The sequence below is a fragment of the Rattus norvegicus genome, chromosome 5 (genome assembly GCF_036323735.1).
Source record: "Rattus norvegicus strain BN/NHsdMcwi chromosome 5, GRCr8, whole genome shotgun sequence".
NCBI lineage: Eukaryota > Metazoa > Chordata > Mammalia > Rodentia > Muridae > Rattus > Rattus norvegicus.
Genome location: NC_086023.1, coordinates 42,687,225 through 42,696,113, shown reverse-complemented (window position 1 = coordinate 42,696,113; position 8,889 = coordinate 42,687,225). Strand labels below are relative to the sequence as shown.

The window sequence follows — 8,889 nt, the reverse complement described above, 5'->3', positions numbered from 1 at the left end:
GCATTCAACAGTTCACCCAGTGTCTACCCATCTCATCACAACACACACACACACACACACACACACACACACACACACATATACACACGCACGACTATGTCATAATGATCACAACTTAACTTTTCAGGTTTCCTAGTCCTCAGTTGTGTCTGGTTGTGTGTTTAGGCCCACCAAACACACAGTAAACTATCATAGAGCTAGTACATGTTCCACCGAACAGAGCATCTTCCTCACTGAATGATCCTGAGCTATTCCTTAATACTGTCACCTCACTGTGCTTCTTCCACACCCCATCCTCTACCTTTGGGAGCTACCAATCTGCTCTCCTTGTGTAAATATTTTAAAATGTTACCTAAATGGAATTACACAGTATGTGGTTTTCTTGAGATTTTCTTTTTTGTTTTAGCAAAACAAATTATCCCAATCTTCTAGAAAGTCTTTGCTTTTTAATTACCCAAGAAATACTTGAATGAGCTCTCCTTATGCAACATTAAAATAGTAAAAATGAATTTAAAAATCCCGTTGCTAACACAGTCTCAAATTCAAGCTCATTCCTAAAAGTAATTAAATGTTGATTTAGCCCTTTTTATTGAAAATAATTATCTATTTCTTTTCATAGTTTTGCTATGATAAAAAGTCTTCAGTGAGCATTTTCTTGTACGTGTCTTCTTGTTTACATGTGTTAATTTTTCTTCTAGTTTTGGTACCTAAATGTGGAATTGCGGGTAGGTAGTAGAACGACACATTTACAGTCTAAATTTGAAGAGATATTATCAAAAGTTCTTTCTATGTTCCTATGCCCACGTATAGACTTAATAAGTAGTATAGACTTACTAGAACTTCCTAGCTTCTAATGCATATCAATGTGAGATTTTTTCACCCAATTTTATAAGTGAGGGGTAGTAACTCATTTTATTTTAATATACATTTTATTGCTTATTTAATTTAAAGATATATTGCAATTGTTTTAGCTACTTGTAATTTCTGTTGTATTGCAATGCCTTGTGTTTATTAGTTGTTACTTTTCTTATTTTTATTCTAGATTTATGAAGAATTAATGTTTTTTATGGATGTTTGTAATTTATGTAGTATGTATGTGCCTTATAAACACATCATGATATTCTTTTGGTTAAGTTCTTAATGTTGTATATGAGCCTTGTAACTTGACACTTTAAATTTTGATGTTCAGTTCATTACTTGGGTCATTTTGTTTTGAAAGAAAGTCTTCCCATCATTTATTTTAACCTTTTGTATTTTCAGAGTTACATCATATTTTTAATTTTATGGTCTTGGGGCCATATTTTACGTGGCTCAGGCCTTTTCTCAGCTTGGTCATAACTTCACAACTTCTTTGCATTGCATTGCTTTTGGCCATTTCTAAACAGCAAATCCTGAGTGTTTATTATTATCAAAGCACTAGGTCTACCCTGCCATTGGCACTTGAGATGATGTGGACAGTTCTACCTTCAATAAAGTCTGTGATTCTGAAAGTCCATGTGACCTTAAGACAAAATGCTAGGAAACACAGATATACAAATAATACATTCCACACGGGGGCCAGTCCTTAACACAAATACAGACGACAATTCTGCCCAAGAGACATTAATCCTGCCACATTTGGTCATTCTAGGTGCAACTGATATTTGGATGTTACTAGCCTCTTATCAGTTACCAGTCAAAATGAAAGCTGCATGACCCTGGCAACACATTCACTGAAGAAAAAAAACTTTCCCTGTAGCTCCTGGCCAAATACCTAGGGTCAGATGGAAAATTTTGGCAGCCTAGAACCTTGGAAATTTCCCAGAATTTAGCAGTGTTAGCGTTTCAGCTTCATAATAAAGTAACACAATACATTTGGTGAGATAGAATAATGGCAAAAATGAAATGTAGTTTGGAATTTTAAAACATTTATTAAAAAAGTACTTGCACACTACAATCATGCAATATAATATAGTTTGCTCAGTTTTCTTGCTATTAGATTTGTAGTTCTCTTCAAAAATTTTATTGTTTTTATTGTATGAATGCTTTGACTGTGTATATGTCTGTTTGACCGTGCTTGTTCCTGGTCCCTGTGGAGGTCACAAGAGGGCATTAGACCTCCTGGAATACGAGTTATAGGTAGTTGTGAGCCACTCTATTGGTGCTGAGAACTGATTCTAGTCCTCTGTAAGAGCAGTCTGGTGCTCTTAACCCCAGGCATCTCTCCAGCCCCTATATTTGTGATTCTTATGGAAGTATTTCAAGTGACAACAGGCTGCCAGTGAAAATCAACAGCAAAAGTCATTATAACAATTTTTGAGAAAAGTCCTTGTACTTAGACTAGCACTGTGGCCTTGCCTATATCAGTCCTCACAGTAGGGATTCAAAGTACTGTCCTTGCCTATGTCAGTCTTTTTTCTTTTTTCAATTGTAAATTGGGCAGTGTTTTATTTTTCTTTACAGTTTAATAAATGCTTCTTGATGACTGCACATGGGGTAAGGCTGATTGGTAGTTCAGAAGGATCACAGCAATGGTGTTTTCCTGACACTGTAGTCTTCCGTAGTGAGTGGAATGGCTTGTATGACGTCACTGTCAAACCAGCAAGACTGCATTTATGCACCCATCATTTTCAGGATTGTTGGTAACCTGAGCATATTTCCCCCAAGTCACCTTGCCTCTGTGTCACAAAGCCCAGCTCACTCACATTCACTTCAGTGACTGTCCCTTTGGTGACTGTAAGACTCTCAGAGAGAATCTTCCCTCAGGAGGGAGATCCTCAAGCCCAAATGACCAGTCCGAGTCCACAGGCTGCAATCAGCAAGAGGATTTTTATTGATCAGGATACACAGGTATCTGTGGGCATCCCAGTCAATTCGGAAGACTGGCGCGCCTAGCAGAACCAGGGACGGGTTTTTATAGTGTATTGGGAGCAGAAGCAGGCTTACAGAAGCAGATGCATGGTTACAGGGATGTGATTGGTGGAGTAAATGAGGCATACGTGTATGTTATTTATTTTGGCTATAATCATAACAGTGAGTTAGCAAAAAGTACATGGTGGTCAGGGCTTCTGGGGGGTCAGGGACTTTTTCTTTTTCCTGCCGGGTGGCCCATGGAGCAGTGCCCATAATTTAGTCTTGTTTCTGCATTTTGTTTTCTTTTCTGGGCTATTTTGTCTAAATGTTGGGTCAGCTTGTCCCACATATCTAAAAACTTACTTTTTACTTCTATAGTTGAGGGCCTTGGGCTTGGACAATTCCCTTTCTGGGAGGGGGTCTTTCATTCCCCCATTTTCTTTTTGTCCTTGAGTGGAATCTTCCACTCAACTTGGTTAAGGTACCTCTGTTTTTTGTTGTTTCACCATCTGATACTGTTGTCTCAGCACAAAAGTTTGAATGACTGAAAGTCTGTATCTCTTATTATTCCTGTCTGATCTGCATAGAAACAACATTCTTCTTTTAGTGTAGCACACAAACTCCTTCTTTAAGGAATATCAGGTCTAATCTTTTCCTATTTTGAAGGACTACCTCTGAGAGGGAGGTTAGGTATTCTTGGAGGTCAGCTAAAAAGTCTTTTTTTACTCTTTTCATATCTGAGTCAATGGCAGTTTTGAATTCTCTATAAGCCTTGCATTGTAGGGCAACAGCAGATGTCCTTGTGCTGCCCTTGTAGCACCTAGATAGCCTTAAATAATTCTCAACTCTCTTTTGTGTCTTATTAAGTCTTTAGCATCAGGATTCTAATCTGGACACTATCTGAACCTATACACCAAGGTCTTTTAGAACTTCTAAACTTATATAGATTGTGATCCCTGAGGCACAGTCCCAAGAAGTGTTAGGAGTACTAACATATGTAATATTACATCATTTGTAATAAAAATCAAGCCTATCCTTACACCTATTCCGAGGGAACCCAGGGCAAACAGGCAAACATGAAATTCTTGTTTCTAAAACACACTCCTCAAGTAAGCATTATAGCAACCTCCCAGTCACTTAAGTCTAGGGAGCTTTTTGAAGATCTGAGTGTCCCTCTAGGTCCCAGCTCTCAGCCCCAACAGCTAGTACGCTGCTGGTGAGGGCTGAGAATTGACGACTGTCAGGGTGGTCAGCAGCACCAGGTACAGTCCTTTCCAGCGAGGCTCGAGTGTCTGGGCTCAGTGTAGCTGCTTCCGACCTGGAACTGATGGGATGTCTCAGGGGTCTCCGGGGCATAGGCTGCTGTCAGCTGTGAGCAGATTTCTTTCTGTATCACCTGTAGGTCTTTTAGCCTGGCATACAAATCATTATTACTATGACATGTTGGTTCAGTAACATCATCTAATACAGTCAGGGGAGCTGAGGCCCCGTATAAGATCTCAAAGGGGGTAAAGCTGAATCTGGAAGGAATATTTCTTGCTCTGAAGAGAGCAAGAGGGAAGGAGTGTCACCCAGTCTGTGCCAGTCTCCATGGTTAATTTGGTCAGGGTCTCTTTTAGAATTTTATTTATTTACTCTACTTGTCCTGAACTTTGAGGTCTGTAAATACAACGTAATTTTCAATTGACCTCTAAATACTTGGCCACACCCTGGCTTACCTTGGCAACGAAAGTAGGGTTGTTGTCTGACCAGATTACCTTGGGCATTCTAAATCGGGGGAAGATTTCTTCCAGTATCTTCTTGATGATTGTAGAGGCCGTCTCTTATTTGGTGGGGAAAGCTTCTACCTATTCCCGAAAAGATATCTATAAGCACTAGGAGACATTTATAACCATATTTTCCTGGTTTTATCTCTGTGAAGTCCACTTCTCAGTAGTATCCAGGCCGTTCCCCACGGAGCCTCCTACCAGAGTCAACTTTCCTGAAAACAGTTACCTTTTGGCATGGTATATATCAGTGCACTATCTGTTCCACGAGATACTTGAGACCTGTGACATAATATTTAGTTTTTGAAAACGTCTGGATGAGTTTGCTTACCCCTAAGTGAGTCCATTGATGTATTTGTTTTATCATGGCCTCTGCCCATTTTTGTAGCAGGATCTTCTTTCTCGTTGAGGTGTACCAGAGTCTCTTCCTCGGCCTGGCTGGGTCATGGAGGGCCCTTAACAGAGCCAGAATCTCTTTTTTTCTTGCCCTCAGATGTCAGCAGGCCCCTCTGCTGATGGGCTGTAGCAAAGGCATACGTGCTGTCCACATAGATGTTAAGTCCCTTTCTCAGCCCAAGGGCTTTGGTGAGGGGAGCGAGCTCTACCCTCTAAGTAGAGGTGCCTTCTGGTAGGGCCTGAGCCCATATGATTCTGTTTCCATCTACCACTGCTGCCCCAGCCCATCTTTTTCTATGAACCAGATGACATCTACCCCCTCTGTTGGCTGATCAGTCCGATCTTTATGCCACTCCTGTGCTTTAGTGAGCTCCTGCTGACAGTCATGAAGGGGGGTGTCTAGGCCGGGGTCCGGGAGCAGGGTTGCAGGGTTTAGGCTCGTAGGGGCAGTCTGGAATCACAAGGAACAAGTGGGATACCTGGCCCACACCAAGGTCCACCGTTCTTCGGGTAGTCCATGAGTATCATTTGTTGCCGGTAGTCCCCTGTACTCAAGGTCTTTTGCTGGACACTAGCCCATTTGGGCGGAGGAGCACAGAGTGTTGGGCCCCCATATTCACAAAACAGCTGGGCAGGCTTCCCTTCTATCTTAGCGCATAGCCAGCACTCTAGGACCAAGAGGCTTGCCTTCCGGGCTGCTGGAGAGGCCCCTCTTGTTCTTCCTGGGGCAGTCCCTGACCCAGTGTCCTTTTTCCTTGCGATAGGCACACTGATCTTTAGCTAGGAATTCTCTTCTGTTGCCAGGTACTGTCTTCCTAGGTTCCCTAACTACTGTGGCCAGTATATATTCCTCTCCTGTCTTTTATCTCTCTTTAGCTCTCTAGCTTCTTCTTCCTTTTGTCTCTTTTCTTCCTTAGCTTCCTGCTCTTTTTACCTTCTTCCACTTATGTAACTACACTTCAACTTTACTTTCTCTGCAACTTACACTAACCCTCAGCAACTTAGCTTAACCCTTCAAATTTCTGTAACTTTCTCTCTTTATATCTTTTCCTTATCTTAGCCAGATTGGTGGGGCATTTTCCAGCCCCTCGGAGACCCACCCTTGGAGCCTGGTGGCAGACCTGGAGCACTCCCTACCTTCAGGGGTATTCAAGTCAACAGTCAGGAGTGAGGGTCTTCCATCTATGTCTGGAACATTCTTTCTGGCCTCTAGCAGGATTCCATCTTTCCTCGGTGGTAAAGAAGACCTGTAACAGTTACTAACAAGCATCTCACGTGGGATGGTGAGAAAACAAGAAGAGAATCTTGAGAATAGAGGTCCACTGAAGAGGACAAATAGCATTTAGTCACACAGCTAAGCCAGGAGGCTTTCTTGGGACAAAAAGGCCATTGTAAAAATAAGCACAAGCTTTGTGTCTGTGAAACAGAACGGCAAGTAGAGAGGGAACTGATCTGTTACCGACTATCTCTCTGGACTTAAGAACTAATAACAAAAGGATGGAGAGATGGTTAGGACCTGGGTGCTGGATGCCAAGTGGCTGACAAAAGAATTGTAACCGCAAAAGGTATCTTTCAGTTCAGGGTGTGTGACATGGGCTATTTTGAAGCGGAGACCCATTGACCTAACGAACCTTTCATATTTAGGTGGTTTTCTTGTAAAACCATCACCAACAAAGACGACTTTTGTAACCATTCTTTTCCATGCCTTCTCTTTTCTTTTTCCTGTTCGAATAACCTCTGCTATTCTTCTGTTCAATACTTCTGTTTCTCCTTGGGCATGAACTTTGGGTAGAGGGACCTCCCAGTTTCTCGCCTTTTCTTTTCGTTTCCGTTTAATCATGTTGGAAAGTACTTTTGCTCTGGACTGCCCCTCTCTGTCCACCAGGTAGGCAGGGACTGCTCCCTGTGGAGTCATCCTTCTGCTTGGTGTTTCTCTTTTCATGCATTTTAATGGTCTGTTTCATTTGTATTTTCTCAGCATGGCGCTGCTTATGGTAGAGCTTAGCCTTTTTTCCTTCTTTGAATGTTCACGGCCCTCCCGACCTTCTTTCTTTCTCTTTTTGTCATGGTAGTCCAAATGATATCCATATCGTTTGCGGTGCAATTCAATATATTTATTTTGTGGCATAATGACAGCCGCGGAGCAGCCGTCCATGACCTCCAAAAACAACTTTCTGCTGCTGCTGCTGCTGCTGCTGCTTCTTTCTTCTTCTTCTTCTTCTTCTTCTTCTTCTTCTTCTTCTTCTTCTTCTTCTTCTTCTTCTTCTTCTTCTTCTTCTTCTTCTTCTTCTCCTCCTCCTTCTCCTTCTCCTTCTCCTTCTCCTTCTCCTCCTCCTCCTTCTCCTCCTCCTCCTCCTTCTTCTTCTTCCTCTTCTTCTTCTCCTTCTTCTCCTCCTCCTCCTTCTCCTCCTCCTCCTCCTTCTTCTTCTTCCTCCTCTTCTTCTTCTCCTTCTCCTCCTCCTCCTCTTCCTCCTCCTCCTTCTTCTTCTTCCTCTTCTTCTTCTCCTTCTCCTCCTCCTCCTCCTCTTCCTCCTCCTCCTCCTTCTTCTTCTTCCTCTTCTTCTCCTCCTCCTCCTCCTCCTCCTCCTTCTTCTTCTTTCTTTAGGCATTTCCTTCATTTACTCTGCATTTCACAGTCTGCTTCCATGGGGGATCTTTTGCAGACACTGCCTGTACAATTTTGCCCGCTGTAGTAGATATGAGGTCTCTCTCTCTCTCTCTCTCTCTCTCTCTCTCTCTCTCTCTCTCTCTCCATCTTTATTAACTTGGGTATTTCTTATTTACATTTTGATTGTTATTCCCTTTCCCAGTTTCCGGGCCAACATCCTCCTAACCCCTCCCCCTCCCCTTCTCTATCGGTGTTCCCCTCCCCATCCTCCCCCATTACTGCCCTCCCCCCAACAATCAGGTTCACTGGGGGTACAGTCTTGGCAGGACTAAGGGCTTCCCCTTCCACTGGTGCTCTTACTAGGCTATTCATTGCTACCTATGAGGTTGGAGCCCAGAATCAGTCCATGTATAGTCTTTGGGTAGTGGCTTAGTCCCTGGAAGCTCTGGTTGGTTGGCATTGTTGTTCATATGAGGTCTCAAGCCCCTTCAGCTCTTTCAGTCCTTTCTCTGATTCCTTCAATAGGGGTCCCGTTCTCAGTTCAGTGGTTTGCTGCTGTCATTCGCCTCTGTATTTGCTGTGTTCTGGGTGTGTCTCTCAGGAGAGATCTACATCGGTAGCCTGCACTTCTTTGCTTCATCCATCTTATCTAGTTTGGTGGCTGTATATGTATGGACCACATGTGGGGCAGGCTCTGAATGGGTGTTCCTTCTGCCTCTGTTCTAAACTTTGCCTCCCAAGGGTATTCTTGTTCCCCTTTTAAAGAAGGAGTGAAGCATTCACATTTTGGTCATCCTTCTTGAGTTTCATGTGTTCTGTGCATCTAGGGTAATTCAAGCATTTGGGCTTATCCACTTATCAATGAGTGCATATCATGTGTGTTTTTCTGTGATTGGGTTACTTCACTCAGGATATTTTCCAGTTCCATCCATTTGCCTATGAATTTCATAAAGTCATTGTTTTTTGATAGCTGAGTAGTACTCCATTGTGTAGATGTACCACATTTTCTGTATCCATTCCTCTGTTGAAGGGCATCTGGATTCTTTCCAGCTTCTGGCTATTATAAATAAGGCTGCTATGAACATAGTGGAGCATGTGTCTTTGTTATATGTTCTTAATTCCTGGGAATCACTGGCCCATGAACCTGCTTCACTCAGACTGGAACAGGAAACGCCTATGTCAGTCTTAACAGCACATGTTCCTTTAAATACATTTGGACCTTGCATTTTTGCAAGCCCAACAGAAACAAACCTGAGGTAGGAAGATTATAAGTTCAAGGCCATTAAT

General features: G+C 42.5%; 1 pseudogene; it reads right to left on the bottom strand.

Annotated features, from left to right (window-relative positions):
* Positions 1–2,391: 2,391 nt before the first annotated feature.
* On the bottom strand, positions 2,392–7,122 carry Nsa2-ps10 (NSA2 ribosome biogenesis factor, pseudogene 10; annotated as a pseudogene).
* Between the last annotated feature and the right edge of the window lie 1,767 nt (positions 7,123–8,889).